This window comes from Carassius auratus, chromosome 24 (assembly GCF_003368295.1).
Source record: "Carassius auratus strain Wakin chromosome 24, ASM336829v1, whole genome shotgun sequence".
NCBI lineage: Eukaryota > Metazoa > Chordata > Actinopteri > Cypriniformes > Cyprinidae > Carassius > Carassius auratus.
In genome coordinates, this window is record NC_039266.1 from 9918336 (window position 1) to 9937675 (window position 19340).

Here is a 19340-nt window from a genome sequence, read left to right on the forward strand (position 1 = left end):
AAGTTTTATGCTAATCTCCAAAGAGACCCAAAAGAGAGTGGGGGGCTTAGGGGTCCTGTTACCTGACCGAGCCCATCTCATTCATTATTAATGCATGTAAATGTCATTAAAATAATCTCCCTCCCACAGACTTCAAAGCCTTGCGGGAAACAGGAATTTGGACCAATGAGAGTAGGGCCTACCCAGCACGAAACAAATAAAAACCTGGCAACTAACAAAACTGTCCAGCGACAGCTGGTTAGGACAAAAACACTGATTTAGATGGCAAAAAGAGAAAATAAGGACATTGGTAGACAAAAAAAGATTAATTAATTTGTACTTCTGTGAACTTGTGCAGACAGTCTGAACACTTTGAAAGATTGATGCCATGGCCACTTTAGTTCCCCAGGCTGCCAAGCTGCTTTGCCACGCCAGCTCACATTAACGGCCTCACACACACCCACACCCAGCTGCAGCTGATGGCAGTCGACCGTGTCGTTGCTCAAGAACCCCATCTACTGGGCCTCACTCGCACCTTAAAGCCCACCCAAAACCCCTCTGTAATCTCCAAACTAAGCTCACATCACCAACACTGTTTTCTGAATGCCAAGGCGGGGGGCTAGAGTAATTTTCATGAATTTTGCATAACCCAATATACTAGCAGCAGAGAGGTCCCAAAAGTCACTTTGCTGGAGAGTGACTGTGGAGCTATGGGTGACCCATACCGCGGCATACGTGACTCTTGGTGGGTGCCGCACAGCATCTCAACGACTGTGGGAGAAAAAGAGCGAGCAGGCTTAAACATACAAGGCGCAGAATTCAGAGCTAAGCAAATTCCATTCAGCTCCTCCTCGGCTTGGCTTTGGGAGAGATTAGCTTTCTCTTATGAAGGCCCAACTCATTAGCCACCTGCAAAGTCGGCGCAGCATAACCCAGTCAAGGCTTCAGGCTGCTTACCCTGCTGTTTAAATGTAAGTACAATCAACTGCGATCGCCAGGTAAAACTGAAATCAGCTCTGACCAAATTTGGCAGTGTCCTAACAGAGATTCTTCCTGGCGTTTTTGCTCAAGTTGAAGCAGCTGAAGCAAGCCACCCTTGCCTCTCTCGGTCAGCTGGGAGGTCTCGCTGGAGAGGTTTTCAGGCCATTTCTTTAAGTATGTGGTTAATGAAAGAAGCAAAAAAGCAGATCTCCAAAGACAGCATAAAGGAGGAGGGGCAATGTCAAACATTTGGCCTTTGATCAACTCGGTATATGACAAATAACAGAGAAACAGACACAGTAAAAGCATTTTATGGGCCTTTGGTGGGAGGCGGGAAAAAAATTAATTACAGCTGCAACCAGCCATACCATAATAAATGTGCTTCTTTGTCTTGAGAAATGCTCTTCTTTCAGTGCCTTTGACATTCAGTTCATATTCTCCACAAAACATACATCCCTACAAGAAAAAAAAAAGAAAAAGAAAAAAAAAAGAGACATTTTGTAACTCCAGATTCCAATATTAAACTAGTAAAAGGGTACCTCCCAGAGAATACGTTTCATCTTAATTTTTATTTTTTAAAGAAATCTTCCTCGCACCACAGTGGCAAATACACCAAACACATTAAAATACCACATAAAGAAAATATTCAAATTGCTTCAGTGAGTTTCCACTGACGTAACCGTCCTGAATAAATAAATCAATGTCTTTTCCATTAAATCAGCAGCCAGCTCCCACATGAAGAACATAGGGAGCCAAGCAAATCTGTTTGAGCTGGAGTATCCTTGCCGCTTAAGTGATCCTAATATTATATGTGCCGTTTGCTGACTGAAGACGCGTGGCACCATGACAAGCCTTAAGACATAGATCCTGTGCTTTTAGAGAATAGGGTGCCACCGGGCCACATCTCTGCCAGAAGGGTTCCGTGTCTTGGAGGCCAATTTGTTGTTGACTTGGGCACAGATGTATACTGATGAAAAGTCCCATCTGATAATGACTGATGAATATTCCTACTGGAACACTTGTCAAAACAAATTAGCAGTTTCTTTCACATGGTAGATGGCAAATTCAAGGTTTTGTGCACTTAAGTAGTCTAAAAGTGTGAGATTCTAATCCAATTAAATTCAGTCATACTTCCGATGTCATAGAAGGGCACAGGGGAAAAAGAGGAAGAGAAGGTCAGATCAAAACAGAATTAGAACGTGATTCCTGAAGTTAACGAGCCAAACTGAATTGCGTTCAAACAAATATAAATACTTGTTCTACCGGCAAGCACACACGGCAGGCCTCACGACTGGAACATATGGCCGGTCTGAAAGTGGAGAGACTGTGTTACTCCATTTAATGCCAGGATCAAGTTGCAACTCACACTTTTTTTTAAATCAGTTAGACCAAAGTAAGAGATTTGGTTGCTGCACCTCGAATGACAAAGCCACAGAAGTGCACAGAGCTTTACTGTTGTCAGATGTGTTGGAAAGTACATACTCAATGCTGGTGAAACCACCAGCACTGTCCAGTGGATGTTCATTTAAGACTCTATCTCTTATAGCGAAGACTGTGGCAACCTGAAAGCTGAACGTGTACAAGGGGCGCTTAGGAACAGAATTCCAGACTGTTTTTGGGAGGGGTAAGTGGGTGGATGGAGGGCTCTGTCAGCAGGCCCCAGTCAGATCATTTCTGTCCTAGTGTGAAATGGAACACTTCCAGAATGCAGGGCATGTACAGACAGAATCTCGGCAGAAAGACACAGACTATGAGAAAACCCATCCCTGACCTTATCTGTCACTCTCTGCTATAGACACCGATGGGATGTTACTCATAAAAGGAGAAAAGAAATACCCTATTTGTTATCCATCTCTTCAGCCACATGAAAAATGCAACCTGTAATTTGTACTCTGATGCTCCCTTCGCCAGTGCTTGAGGCGTGAATGCGTGTGGCTTTTTACGAAGCGTGCGATCACATCATTTGTAACGTAATTAACTTTGAGTGCACTGGCATTTTTCTGACACCTGTACTTACAGGTCACGCCCATCCACAGACTGTATGATCTTTTCAAAATCACAGGATTCGTTTTCAAAAGAAGTGCAGGCAAATATTCACATGCATTTACGAATTCGCAGCCAGCAGGCCAGACCTAAAATGCAGAGTGCCAGAGAAAAACATGCCATATGTAAATGAGCCTGAGCAGAGCTCTGGAATGAAAATTGATGAGAAAAGTTCAAAATAAGAAAGCTAGTAAGTACCATGATATAATTGCTAAGTCAAAGAAGAAATAAAAAGTTGCATTCAAAAGAAATTTCAAAATAATCACAGATGGGATTCATTTTGAGAATTCAGTAGTCGCAATTACAACAAAGCAGCATTTGCGAGAAAGAAATGTTTTGAGGTGGTTGCAATTTTGAGAAGTCAAAATTAAAAATAATCAATTGAAATTATTATGGGTGGAAGTGTCATGTGCAAAATGGAAAATGTGAGGTTTGCAACTAAAAAACACATTTTTTTTGTACATACATATAGTATATATCAATATATATTTAGTGTGTATATATATTTAGTGTTATATATAAATATTTAGTGTTATATATATATATATATATATATATATATAGTGTTTATATATATAACTTTTGAAGTAGCAATTAAGAGATTAAGTTTAAAAAGGCTTTTATAATTGTCCTGGAACAGTCACAAAATTAAATAGAGACTGGACACTTATTTCTCTGTCAATCAACTAAAAACATCATTTTGTTAAAATTAATTAAAAGAGGAGAAAACCTAATGAAATTTCCCTACCCTTGATCTACATCTAATTTCTTTACTGCCACATTGATCACACCATGGCAACCAAACAGGAAAACCACAGAACCACTTCATTTGGATGGTAAAGCTCTCCACTGGCTTGCATGTTGGGCTCTGGCGAGACAAACCCGAAGCAATGAAAGGTTTATAGGCATTCCACTCAAGAGCAAGCCACAGCAGAGGTCAGGCTCATATCCCCATGGTAAAGATGAGAGAGACATGAAAGCAAATCAAAGTCGTTCAGCAACAGAATATGCTTGAGTCTGGATACGTTGCATGCTTAGAGCTGTCATGTTAGAAAGAGGCCATTATGGAGCCACTCAATTCATTCCTGCAGCAGCTGAAGAAGAAAAAAATTAAACAGGAAGGGTGGGAGGTTACGTTTTTGAAAGCGTTGCATGCTGTCTTTTATTAGGTGAGCTGTCGGCAGAGCTGCATGCCTATTCCCCCCCCCCCCCCCCCAGTTGGTTCTCTATTTCTATTCTGAATTAGTGGAGGATAAAAGCATCACCCCCTGGCCACACCAACTTTGTGAGCCTCTTTCACTCCAATGAATCCTGACGGCTGCTTAATTGTATGTGATATTGTATTGTATGTGGCAGGCCCTTATTCTTTCAACCTCAAATAGGATTGCCTGTTCTCTACAACTTTGTACAGTGGAATAGGCATGGAGAATGCCATCCATAGGCAGGTAAGAAAATGTGTAAGAATGTGTAAGAACACAAGGGAAGGCTCGGGTGATAAAAAAGGGGGTTAGACCCTTTGACCTCCTAGGCAAAAGCTTCCGAGCTCTTTCAACTTCCCCTTACAAAACTGAAAGGCCCTAACTTTCTTTCAGACCTAGTCCATCCCAATCCTCCACAATGACCCTTCCAGAGTCACCCAGTCCTGAGTGTTCAGAAAACCCCTAATAATGTCCGTATTTTGGACAAGTCAAAAACAACTAAACATATGTGCCTCTTCTTCTGTTAACCTGCTATGATGCGAATAAAGAAGATCAATAATGACTGGCTCCATTACCTTACCAATTACCCCAAGGGGTTCAAGTAGGTGTCCAAGTAGCACCTAAGTCTAGAACTTAGTAGCCGAGAGCATCTTTAAAAATAAAATAAAAAATGTAAAAAAAAATATATGGAGACACCATTTGGAGCTCCTCAGATTGACCCCAGGATCTCTTTATGAAGTTGACTCAAAATACAACGTCAATTGCCATAAACCTTTAATTTTTTATTTAATTATTGAATTCTATTGGAGGAAGAGCCTTTATCATCAAGTTCTGACCATAGGAACCAGTGGAAGCCTCAAGTTCTTGAAAGACCCATACAGAACTGTCTAAGTCTTGGGTATCTAGTCAAGCCAAATTGGATTTGCCTACCATGAACCTGATGCAATAGTGTGATGCTCAATAATCACTTGGGGGCACTATTGAGATCTCATTCAAATTGTTTTTCTCACAAGTTCCTAAAGCAGGAAGAATCATCCAAACATCAAGACTGCACTCTATAAAGGGAGATCAGTGATATTCACAGTGAAATCATGAACTATAGACCATAAAGTAGTGCTATGAGCTACAGCATCATGCACTGTCAGCTCTCAATAACAGCTATGATTTCACCCACTCTTCCCTTTTAAATTACAACCTCACTTCCTGCAGGAACACTATTATTAAGCTGAGATAAACAGCTACTACACAGTGTGGCTCAATTTCCTCTCTCACTGCCTATCTAAACAAGACTTTTAATGTCCATGTGGTGGGAATGGCTGTGCAACTTACACAATGGTGCTCCTCAGAGGATCCTGGGACCAGCTGTCACCGTTGACCACCTACACATGGTGCCATTTTTCCACCACTTGACAGAAAGCACCGTACATACAAGGCTGTAAAATGTCCAGCATGATGGCAACTGTGATTTATTTGACATAACAGCACTGAATATATGCAACTAGTTAAAAGCAAAGAACCATTTTATAAACAGCACAATAGCCATGCGGCGCAGTGGCAGAAGGGTTCCCGCTGCTTTTGATTTGAGTTCATAAGTGAACACGAATGGCAGGGGGTTAAATACTTAACACATGTCCAAAGCCTTAGGGAAACTGAGAAGCCATACAGGATATTAAATCACAGCGTATGAAATGGTCATTGACAATAAGATTGGAATCCAAATTTAAAATCACAAAAATTATTCCCAGAGTTGTTTTTTCAATACAAGACCTACTCTCTCTCTCTCTCTCTCTCTCCCTCTCATTCTCTCTCTCTCTCTCTCTCTCTCTCTCTCTCTCTCTCTCACACACACACACACAGAGCTTAGAGTTCATGCTCTCTCATGGACCCACTCTCACAGTACAGCTGATCCCCGCTCAAACACTCCAAAAGACCGAACAGCTACTGAAACAATATTAGTGTTGGCAGATCCAAATCTTGAACTGTAAATTATTTGCAGCAGCTGCAGCGGCTGTTTAGACTTTGACACAAAACCGCAGCAATCTCTAAAAGATGCGGGGATCAGGATCATGTATCTGTTTACGCAAATATGAAAATTCCAGCATTATTTACTCACGCTTAAGCCATGCCAAACACGTATGTCATTCGTTATATGAAAAAGATCTATAAAAAATTTCTCCTTTTGTGTTCCAGAAAAGAAAGTACATAGGAACATAGGAATTACATAGGAAGATCCAAAATGCTGGTCTGTTCATCAGACAAAGCTATCAGATGGCTCCAGACTCGGAATGTAATTCATGAGTTGAATGTACCACTTTTAGAGTGCCGTTTCATGATTTTGGAGCTTGACAACCTGGAGTAGCCAAAAACATGTACAATATTTCCTTTTGCAATGCATAAAAAGCGGTACGGGTTTAAAACAACATGCAGGTGAGTAATTGGCAACTTTCCTTTTTGAAGGTACCATTCATTTAAAACAGTGCATGGAAATGAGAAGCAGACTCATATATTTAAAACGAATTGCACCTAGAGCAAGTGATTGATGAAGAGCTTTAACTGACAAGTTTATGACATGGCTCTGTTCACAAAGAATGAACAGGTCATGGGTATTGTCTGCTTTCAAACGTAGACAAGGGTTTGAGTCCATAAACAGACTTCAGTTCAGATCTCCTCCAAGACCTCAGAGCTACAACACCTAATTACATATGGCTCATGTAAAAGAAAGACCTACTGAAAAGCAGTTTTGACTACTAATGCAACCCATCAAGATTGATTTGCCAAGGTAATTTTTAGCTTCATGTTAAATCAAACCCACTTGTGCGTTAAATTGATTCAACGAAAGGTAATGTCTGCATAAGCTTCATCTCTCAAATGGGTTTTCAAACGCTAATGGCATTAGAGCAACTAATAAGGCATAACTGTACATCCACAGAAATGAAAACACACTGAACGAGAAGAAATTAGCTCCAAATTCACGACCCTTCATAATCCCGCAGTCGTCACTGGTAATGACTGCCTTCATTGTAAAATCTCAACACTGGTGCTGATGTATTTGTGGCTTTCTCAAATGAATTTCAGCGTGTGAGTGAGTGAGTGATGTTGACACGGCTGATTAATGTGTGTAAATAAACATCATTCACACAACTCTGTCTTTGTGGCATTCCTGGCATCATACTTGTGCCCCCATCACCCTTACAGCTGTACAGTCCCCTCAGCAAACACCTTGTGCCGTGTACATGCCCGGCAGCAAAGTATTAATATTAGACATCTAGTTCTTCATTGGCAGGTCTCCCTTTTTTTGGTTTACTGGAGTTGAGTGAAACTTGTGGCATGACTTCTTTTGAGTCGCCTCTTCGTTTGCATATGTTGCAACCTGGTCCAGGAGATGTTCGTAATGCCACATTTGTTCAGAAAGAAGAGAGTCAGTTTAATGTAAGACATGACTGATGATGTTTGAATGCATTCAATTTGTGTTTGCCGGCAACATGTGCAGGCTCAGATTTAAAAATAATTTGTGAGTTATTATAAAGGCTAGTTAAAGTTGGTAAACTGCAGTAGATCTAGCTTAGAGCAAGCACTTATCAAATTTACGAGAATGTATAACTGGCACAGTTTGAAGGTGATACTTAAAAGTCTGTAGTGAGATATTCACTACAACTTTTCAGCAAGACAGCAATTAAATCAAGGTTTGCATGTTATCTTCATGTAGTCAAAATCCAATTTAGATGGTTCATTAAAACTTGCATAACATGCAAAAGACGTCCGTCCAGTCATTCAGAAACCACAATCTCTCATTCAGAAATCTCTCTCACAGAATCCCAAAGCTGACAGCACTTCAGCTTCACACAAGTGTCCCAAAATGATACAGTCCAAAACATTTAATACAGCTAAACTAAAAATCCCAGACCCTCAGAGGAAAAACAAACTAGTTGGAGAGAGGGAGAATCAGAAGTGTTACTACCTGGATGTCAGTCTTGCTCATGGAGTTGGTCTCTCTCGCCGTGGGTTGTTCGCTCTTGAGCTCCTCAAAGTGTTTGTGGGGACCACACTGCTCCTGGAAGACAACCTTCCTCCTCTAATCCGTTCTCCAATGTGATGACACACTAACCCCAACCATCTGTTGTAACACGTCCTCCAGCACTCAGCACAGTGGTGCGTCAAGACAAACTACCCAGTCCAATCAGAGAGGGTCCTGGGTGGCTCTTCCCAGGCTGGAGGCAGGGACAAGGACATAAGGGAAACACTACTCAGTGATGTCTAAAAACTCCAGCCACGGTAACCTGAGATTGAGAGAGAGGGAGGAGAGAGAGGAGAAGAGGAGGGAGGGAGGGGATTGAGAGTACGAATGAGAAAGGGAGGGAGGGCAGCACGTCTCTGAACAGTTATGTTGCCACTTGTAGCTCACAGGAACCCATCATAAGCAGAATTGGGATCCTCAAATCTCACTCATATATATATATAGTTGTAATAAAGTTTCCTCTAAGGCCAATTACATAAAAAAAAGTGTTCAGTTCAAGAATGTCTTGCATAGACCACAATGCACTGCCGTTTGCACTACACTGTTACATCTGCCCAACTCACACCTCCCCATTATAAATCTTCAGCTGTCTCGGCAAAATTCCTGTCCTTCACAATCTACTGCCTTAAGTTAAGCGAGAAAAGAGATTTTCCAGAGATAAGAGACTGAGCCAGGAACATTAGCGTCATTTCGTTTCATTCATTTTAGCTACTTTTGTTATGCTGTACTAGATTAAATAGTACTTCACTGTAATTTATCTGAAGCTAGACTAAATATTCAGTGATAGCTTATTATCTATTACATTTTAGTTTAGTTAAACATTTGCTTTAGGGACAATTGCAGATAAGAGTGTCTAAGATAAAAAAATTTAAATAATATTAATAAATGCATGTGCCAAATTCTTAGACATTTTACAGGTGTTGGTTTTGAAAAATGTTGTTATAAAAAAAAAGTTCAACAAATGTTGCTCGAAATGTGATGAGTAAAAATAATTGCAATTTTTTTAATTTTTTAATGCATTTTTTAACCTTGCCTAATAAAAATAGATAAAGGTTATCCTTAAAGCATTTTTCTTCATTATACAGGAAACTAACTTATGTAAACATTACTTAAAAAGGGGTAATGTAGTTCTTTTTACATATATTTTCAATAAATTAATTCTTAAACAGAAAGTCAGTGTTATGTATGCACTGAAATTTCGGTGTATTTTTGAATAACTTATTAGATAAAAAGAAAAAGAAGTCATGCCATTGACCTTTTGGACCCACAGGACTCTAGAAAAACAATTCTAAAACTAATGAATTTTGGTGCACTCTGACAATCAAAAGTCAATCATTTTATCCTCATGTCATCCATCAATCTGCAGCTCAATAAACATGCTAACCCTGGTTCCAGTGCTATTTTAGCAACTAAGTTCATCAGTTGAGGAAATGAAAACAAAGGCTGCTAAGTGACCTATTAGCATTCTTTAAAGCTGCTTTCACACCTGGTAAAAGTTTCAGTTAGGCCAGACCAAACTCAAACACTGATCAATCTTCACTCGTGACAAGCCCCTCAAAAGTCCCAAATCAAACAAACATTTGCGAACTCGTCATCACGTACCCTTCTCAGGTAGCCACACAGAAGACTAGCACGTCTTATAGGCCTATCTTTTAATACAATGTTTTTCACCTATCCTATGCTAATGGTGTCGATAAGATCCAGCAGATGAGTTTTAGCATAGCTTAATGTTTACAGTGGAAGGAGCAGGGTGACTGAGGTCTATGACCACATATATTTGTATTAGTTTTTACTCATAAAGTGTGTAATCAAAGAGAGTCTGGTTTTTAGTGGGTTTCCTATGCAACCGGTCACCAAGTTCCAGTAAAAGCATTCATCACATCTTAACGCCATTAGCATGCTGTTGTGAGACTCGCTCTGATCCATTTTCCGGCCGGCGCATTCAGCGGAACTTCTGGTTGAAAACAGATACTTCCAGGATTCTCGTTTTCACTGCTGTTTAAATGCTCAGGATATTAGATTAAGAGCAACAAAGACTATTTGCAACAGGGGCACAAGAAACCCCCGGTCTTGGTTCACATGAGGATTGGGAAAAAGAGGAATGGGATGAGGGCTTCAGGGGAAGAGCTCAAATTAGATTGACCGAATTCACAAAGTATGACCCACCCCATTACAACTACACACTTAGTACATGCCGCACCTAAAACTCCAAAGCAAGCCCCCAACCCCCACCCCCAGATACTTTGAAAAAGCCTTTGAGGAAAAGAAGTGGCAAAAAACCCTGTTCTCTAGTGGATTCACTGATAAACGTAACCCAAGATAAACAAACTCCCAGCTCAGATCTCAAGGGAAATTTGAGTATCTTTCAAAAAATAAGTGACAACATCTTTAAATTTTTAATTTTTAATTTAATTTGTAAGTCATAGTCTTGTGAGCAAACCCATGTTTGTGTCCTCTCCTTCCCCAATGCTTCCTTTGTTCTTTGGCAGTGTCATTCATTCATTCATTCATTCATTCATTCATTCATTCCTTAATAAATTAATAAATAAATACAGGCAGATTCATTTTATTGGAGTTTATTTAATTGTATTTTTTTTTTTTCAGATTAAAATTTTATTAATTTTTTCTTACAAACCCTCTAAAGTTTCATTGGAAACTTCTAGGGGTTTGGAAATGGCATTTGCAAGCACATCAAGGTTTTTGCAAGGGAACTGCAGGAGGTTTGTGTGAGATGGAATAAAATCTAACACAAAAATGCATAAAAAAAAATCATATTATAATTAGCCAAAATCTTTGGGTATGAAATCCATAGATTGACACACAATCTTTAAATGGCTATTTTACCCCAACATTTTAATTATTTCATTAATTATTCACCGTTATGTTGTTCCAAACCTGTAAGACCTTTGTTCATCTTTGGAACACAAATTAAGATATATTTGATGGAATCTGAGAGCTTTCTGACCCTGCATAGAAAGCAACAGAACTGACACATTCAAGACCCAGGAAGGTAGTAAAAGATATTATCAAAATATCTTAAATGTCAGATGAACAAAGGAATGACACGAGGGTGAGTAATAAAAGAAAGAATTTACATTTTTGGGTGAGCTATACCTTTAAGGATCTTTAGGATTTCATGTTTGAGGCCTCTAGAATAGGACACTACGAACTGTCCTTGTGTCAGTTAAGCCTAAAGACCCCGCAGGAGGTCACTTAGGCTGTCCAGAGTAAAACCAAAAAAAAAAAAATCCCCCTCCCAACACACAACAGAGGGACACTGAATTATCCCCTCTCCCGTGCAAGGGCCCTCTCGCATCTACAATCCTAAATGAGGCTCACAGGTGCAGCAAGAACCTTGTGTGTGTGTATCAGCTAGAGGGGGTCTTCTTGGTTCATTTATCTCATTCATTATGCTTGGATAAGATTTGGTGTCTTTGAGCCAAGGGGGGCAGAGAGAGAGAGAGAGAGAGAGAGTGCGAACAAGCTCTAAACATAAATGACATTCGTGGTGTTGTCTTCCATGGTTTCGAGTGCCAAAAGCACGTGTGCAATGCAGCCGCGCTCTGGATCAAAGACTTTATAGAGTCAGCTGCCTAATGCTGTGACCTCAAGCATGCTCTGATCTCAGCAAATAACCCCACCACTATCCTGAAATACCCACATCTTTATCGCCAACATACATGAAACGGCTAAGCTTAGGTGTCAAAGACAGGACACATCCCAAAGGCAAAAGAGTTTTCACTTAGGATGTACCAAAACTCCACAGCTATTCGAAAACATCACTGATTGCTTTTCATCAAACTAGAACATCACACAGATCAAAAGGTGCAGCAGTAAGCTAATTGCGGACTAATTGCACCACTCTGATTTCCCAGACAGCGCTGACCATTGTCAGGCTCGTCAGCACCGTTCTTTGAGATTCGACATCAAAGCCTGTTCCTAGTTAATGCAATTATCACTATACAGACAAGTGTCATATGGCTCTAATCAACCAATAACTATGGGGTGGGACCTCAATTATTGAAACTTAAATCAGAGTAATTTCACCCTGTTATTACAAAGTGTGTTTACACACTGTCAAAATGACATTAAACCATTATTTGCATATCTGTCTCAATCATTTTGTGCTGAGGGCGGAGAGGGATTCATGCCTCACTGGACTGAATAATTACCAATAACAGACCTGCTAATGTAAGGAAACCATCACATGTTTTAACAGTAGGTCAGCTGCTTAGCTAATACTTTATTTCTTGACAAAACAACCCTGCGTTTCAGATCGGGAAAGCTAACTTCAAGCTAATTGCCCACACATGTCCCAGACTGACCTCTCCATGGATGATTCCTTTTGCCAGAAAAATTAAGAGCGTTGTCAAGTACTTTCTTGGACCAAAGCATCTATAAATGCCTCCAGATCCCAAGCAATAACCATTTTCAGCTTTAAGCAGAAACAACTGTCGGAAGAGAGTGTTACTTTAGCTGCTAGGCTACATGGCTGCCATGTGCAATCAGGGAATAAGCTCACGGGCTACTTATTGACGAACACTTCAAACGGTGTATTGGTTTCATAGGCCCTCATTGCCCGTCGAGTTTGAAACCAAATATAAAAGTCATTTCCTCTGGAGTCTTTATCAGAACCATCATCTGGATCCGCAATATGGGCCCCTCAGTCATGTTAGGCCAGAAAACTTCTGCATGGTTAAGCACAATCGGATTTCTGAAACATATTACATGTAAAGCAGTTTATACAAGACTTTATATATAAACTCCTATGTCATAATGGAAAATCTGAAAACAAAAATGACCCATCAAGATTATTCTCCTGAAATTAAAAATGATTAATCCCACCTAACATTAAAGTTTTAAATAAACTTTTATATTGCAATAATTTCATATTCAATGTTAAAATTAACGTAGAAACAGCAAAGACGGTACTAGGGCTACTATTACTTTAAGAGCTGCCGCTGCTGAACATGACGCTGAGCTACTCATGCTCATAGTTTAAGCCATTATCCATTTACTGTTCAATATTCTTCCTACACTTTTCAGTCAAACATTAGGTTGATTCGCCCTCCAAGCGGTCTTGACAATTCGTCTTGATGAACGACGACAGTGATGTATTGGGTGAAAGCAACAGGCTGTAGCCCAGACTGTCCTGGGGTTTGTAAGCCCCTAGCATGCATAGTGGCACTCAGGAATCCTAAGATCCATTGGTCCCCTCGGGCTCTGTCACTGCTCAGCATCTCAGCTCTTGAGAAACAGTAAAGCACAGTGTGGCATGACAGCATGTGTAAAATATTAGCCGCACATGTAAGAATAAAGTGATACTAATCTTGCATATAAAGCAGATGGGAAGCAGCTGCAGGAGAGACAGAGAAAGATTCTGCCGCATTCTTCCACTGCAGAAAAGGCAAGGGTCATTAGTATGAACCACTATCTCCAATGAAACAGGCTTTGAATCACTGCATTGTCAGAGTGAAGGGTAGAAGACAGAAAGGAATTCCTCCAGAACAAGAAATCTCCCATCCTCCAAGACTCTAGGAATGAGACAATGAGGTCAAATACATATAAAAAAAACCTTTTTTCTTTCTATTTGTCATTATAAAATACTATGAACAGTCACAAAGTCAATACTATTGTTATTAAGTTGAAGGGCAAAGATTTAGATACTAAGGAATCTATTAATTTATATTATTGATAGATAAGATAAACCACATTACATGCCGCTTACAGCCCAAATCCAAAAGAACAATGGAGTCATTATGATTAAGCTCACTTGAAATTAATATGACAGTCTCGATCTGATCCCTGGCGCTGTTTGTGGGGCTCAACTAAAAACCAGAACACAAGAGCAAAAACTGAGCACTTATGACAGATGAACATTTTAAATCATACCCTCAGTGAGGCAATGAGAGAGAAGGGGGAAGATAAACACTTGTGTCTAAATTTCTACAGCTTTACTCATGTTTTTATGTGAAGCCATACAGTAGCAGGTTATCAGGCCTGACAGCAGACTGATGGTTTCAGGACTAGTGGCCCACATTTCCATTATTTTTTTTATAACTTTCCTCTCCTACAACCTCCCTCCCCAAGAAAAGAACTTTAGCACCTTATGAAAAGCAGGGGTTACAGACCCTCATGCTGATTTTTCTGTCTCAATTCATAGAAACAGAAATATGCTATGCTATACTACAAAAGCACACTCATTTAATAAATACATCTAAAAGAGTGAATAACAAAGATAATAAAACTGAAATTAAATTAATGAAATGCATCTACAACTAATAATCTAACCTTAAATCTAAAAGAAAGAAACACTAATCTAAAAGAAAAAGAATATTAAAATGATAAAAAAAAATGAAACTAAAATGATATAATTAAAGGGACACTAAGTAGGAATTACTCCCATCTAATGGTGAAATTGTATTTTGCATTCAAACAAATTTTGCTCTCCAGCGCCTCACTTTTTCAAATGCGCGTTGCATCTACGGTAGGCGATATGTACCAAAAAGCTTTGACGGGATGTCTTCTAATAGCACTTCGTCGAGTTTTCCTTCAGGTGAACAGGTGTGTTATTTCAAACAAACTGCAACATGACACGTAACGAATGTTACAGTATGAATTATTGACTGTGGAAAACATGAAATATTGTAATGAGTAGTTATGTCTTCTTTCTTCGTTATATTTTCTGAATAATGTGCATTGTTAGATATAAAAAAAATATTGTAATATAGATTGTAACACTGACTTACCTGTCGAGAAGAAAACTGGCCACTTCAGCGTCTCTTTTGAAATCTTTATCCAGCATTAGCTCTTTCCACCTAGAAAAAGCTTCCCCGACATTAACTCTTGTTTTCTGTAATCTACGGTCACGTTTCCTTTTACGTTCTATTTTTGACTGTTTTGGCGACAATGTTTTCTTCTCCTGTGGCGCGGCATATGTATGGTCCATAATAAGAATGCAATCCAGACTTTTAAACTTGCCGGTGCAGTTTCAAGCGCCTCTCACTGCTCTGCACCTGCGTTTCTGGCTCTGACCGAAAACGCGTTGTGGAAACACGGTGGCTTAGTACTTTTTGTCCCTCTCTGCTATTATAGTTTTGCAAGATGGCGGAACTACATGGAAGCCTCCGTCGACCTACCCGTCCCATGTATATAAAGATAATAAATTCTTCATTTACGAGGATTAGTTTAAACATTGGCATAGGTATTTGTACACCATTGAAGGCATATTTATGAATACAAATATTGATTTTAGATAATAAAATACCTAAAAAGTTACTTATTGTCCCTTTAAAACTAGAAACAAATAATCTAACATTAAATTTAAAAGAAAGAAAAAAAATCTAAAAGGAAAGGACAATAGAAAAAGATAGAAAAAGAGAAAAACATTTAAAAGAATAAATAAACAAATAAATACACACGTTTATTTATTTGCCATTTATTTATAAATGCAAACGTGTTCTTTGACTACACATTTTGCTTTGGACAAAAGCCAAATCATATATTTATAACGTAAATACTTTTATTCCTGAAGAAAATAACTGCCAGGTTAGAGTAAAAATATAAATCTTCATGACCATCATCCCATCGCTAGACACACAGGTGGAGGAAAAGGTCAGAGCAGAGGTCACCAATGGTAAACGGATAATATATTCTCATCCAAGACATATAGGCCTATATGAAGATGGCTTGAACTGCAGTTACTGTAGTGTTGATTCACATGAACAAAAGTTTTAGTTTTTTTTTTTTTAAAATAAGCATTTGTGCCAGTTCTGCTGGGCAAAAATTTATGAATAGAAATGTAATGTTAATAGTGAATGAGACTCAAAGAGGGCCACATCCTCACCATCATACCTTCTGGGTCACTGGAGAAATTCATTTGAACTTTTACTTGCCCTACACAGAAACTACACTGAACTTATCGGTAAGTTTCCAAAACTGTATCAAATCTGGATATTTCTTTCTTAAGGGATCACTAGATCCAGCTTCTTCCTCTAGGTTTCTCATCCCAGGCAAATAATGCTCCGCATCAGGAAGCATGGTTTAATCCTCTCAGGCCCAGAGGTGAAAAGCAGGAACAAGACAGAAAAGGCAAATCCTCATGTGAGGAGGCCCTGTCCACACTTTAACATCCTGAAATGGCTGGTTGAGTATAATCCCTAAAAGCATGCCGTGAGCAGGTCATTGACAGAGAGAAGCAATGTCTTGTGTGTGTGAGGTGGATAGTTATCTTGATAACGCTCAAGGTTGCTTAAGGCAGTGATAAGGAGAAGATTTGAAAAGGGCGGTTAAATAGATCAACGAGGTCAAAACAGCTAAAGAACATAAGGACAATTCAGGGCAGTTCAGGACTAAAGATGAGATAAAACTTGTGATGACTACCCAAAATTAGGCAATGAAATGATCATTTAAATTTTAAATTGAAATCTGTATTTACTTAAATAGTTTAAATAACTACAATAAAAATATTTAATATAGAATTTAAAAATATATAGAATACAGAATTTAAATATTTAATTGAAAAATGAATACATAGTTAATAAACAAGTAAATAAAAAAACCCAAATATTATGCAATATATAAAAAAAAAAATTATCTAAAAGCATAAATTAATAGTAAATAAACTAATTAAACATTGGTAATAGTGAATAGAATAAAATATAGAATTAAAATAAAATATAAATGTTTAACGAATAGTTAAATTGTTAAACAAATAAAAAGTTTGTAATTGAATACAATTAATTTTATAAAATAGAGAATTAAAATGAATATAATTAAGAGTTAAATGAATAGTTAACGACGTTAAGTAAATGAAAGGTTAGTCAAAAAATGTATTTAGTCCATCAGTCTAGTCAGTTAACAAATATGTTATAATGTATAGAAATAAAATGTAATTTAAAAGTTCAATAAATAGTTAACACACTAATTTTAAACCCACAAGTAAAATAAACTATAAAACAAACAAACAAATTAAAAAGTTAAATAGATTTGAATAAACTTTAAAAAAATATATAAATAAAAAATCTGTGCAGACATACTATACCAAACCAAACTGGGCATTCAGAATATAGTCTTTATATGACCCAAAATTAATACATTGTAATACTGATAATTAGTTTTATAGAATAATATTGTATCTGGGCTAAAGGTATCAATTATTCTCAATGCTTTATGTTCTGACATGTAATAAATTATGCTAACAGTGTAGACCTCACACATAGAGAATGCACAAACAATATATAATAAAAGCTCATTTCTCTTTGTGCAAAACCATCCATGGGTGGTGGGAAAAGACGGCAATGGCTGTGGCCTTTTAATTCTAATTTCAGCCTTCAAGGAGAGGAAACAACAAGAGTCTTGCAATTTGTGATTGGCATGAGAGTAGGGAACTCTTTAATTTAGCCTCCGGCTCCCTTCCTTTTTTTGGAGGAAATAATTACCACACAGCATTACGCTAAACAACAACTGCTCAAGTACTGGGCTTTATCACATCACTGGGTATTTATAATGTTTATGAGTCCTCTCTTCTTACCAACATGAAGGGGCATTCGTATGAAAATAACTGTGCAGAGTGCCAGTAAACCCCTCCTGCTTTCTGCCTCCCTCCCCTCTCATCACGCTCACACCTGGCTGTTTATGAAGGGGGCAGTTGAAAGGGGACATTATGGCCCTGTACAACAATAGAGGACGTCTGCACCCAGGCCTCTCAGAGAATGGACGCAGCTGCCGCTCTGAGAATGACCACGTTTAAGGGTCCTTGTCACAGTATGAGTGTATTTGTGTGTGAGATGGTTGGTCAGCTCAAAAACTTGTGGAAAAATGTATTTCACTTAAGAAAGTAAAATAATTTGAACTGCTGATAGCATTCGTCTGAAAAAAACAAAACAAAACTAGAAGCATCATGCATCATTCAAAATGAGGTGGCGCACTAATTTAAAATGTAATCAAAAATCTAAATATACATATATATAAAAAATAAATGAATAAATAATGGCACCGTTGATATTTATTTTGCAAGTTTTGAAGAAATTAAATTCCTAATAGATTTGTTGTTATTTAACAGGCATGTTTTAAATAAATTCTGTAAATAGTGTGCTTAAAATAAAAATCTTCAAACAAAAAATAAATACAATGACTAAATAGATAGGACAGACTTACAAAGTCATATTTTCATGATAGAAAATAAATAAATAATCAATAAGACAAATAAATACAATGAATAGATAAATAAGCTGAACAAACAAACATTAGGATCTTTAATATGTAACTTGAAAAAGTTAATAACTTCAATATATTTGTTGTTATATAACGGGCATGTTTTAAATGAATAATTTAAATGGTGTACTTAAAAAAAAAATTGAAACAAAAAACAAATACAATGACTAGATAGATAAACAAATACATATCTTTAACATGACAAAAAATAAATAACTAAAGCAAGCAAGAAAGAAAGAAAGCAAGAAAGAAAATAAATACAAAGTGATAAGCCGAACAAACAATGTTTAGCATCTTTGTTTAAAAAGTAAATAAATACATTTAATATGTTTGTTGTTATTTAATGTGCATTTCTTTAAATAAATAAATTCTTAAGTAGTGTACTTACACACACACACAAAAAAAAAACATTTTAAAAAATACACTGACTAAATAGATCAGGTATACGATCAAACTTTCATATCTTTACTATTTAATATAAAAATAAATAAAATAAATAAAGTTAAGAAAAACAAAATGGAGAATAAAATTAACCTGTATGAGTAAATAGATAAACAAGATAAACAAACTCTGGTACCTTTGACCTAAAATTGGATCAGTCAGTCAATAAATCCAGCCAATCATCCAAGTTGGGCCATTTTCTACTCGTCACATATTACCAAATGTGAACTGCAATGCCGTGACCAGCAGTGGTCATCTTCTAGGACACTGCAACAGATACACGTCTTGCCCTGCAACAGGTGCAAATTCCTGTAATACCTCGGTGTTTGGGAGTATTGTGCTTTTATCGGAGCCGTAGCAGTGGCATTTGGCGGATAACCAGCCTTGATTTAGGACAGGAAAAACTCAAACAAAACAGATCCATCTGTTTTACCCGTAATAATCCACAGCCTAATGCTAAGACTGAG

The 19340-nt window shown here is 37.9% G+C and overlaps 1 protein-coding gene across 4 annotated transcripts in view; it reads right to left on the minus strand.

Moving 5' to 3' along the window:
- LOC113042254 (extracellular sulfatase Sulf-1-like) overlaps positions 1-19340 on the minus strand; it is a 96962-nt gene that overhangs the window by 33788 nt on the left and 43834 nt on the right. For all 4 annotated transcript variants that reach the window (XM_026200930.1, XM_026200933.1, XM_026200934.1 and 1 more), the window contains exon 2: positions 8161-8479. The gene's annotated coding sequence lies outside the window, so the exon portion shown is untranslated. The remainder of the gene's footprint in view (positions 1-8160; positions 8480-19340) is intronic.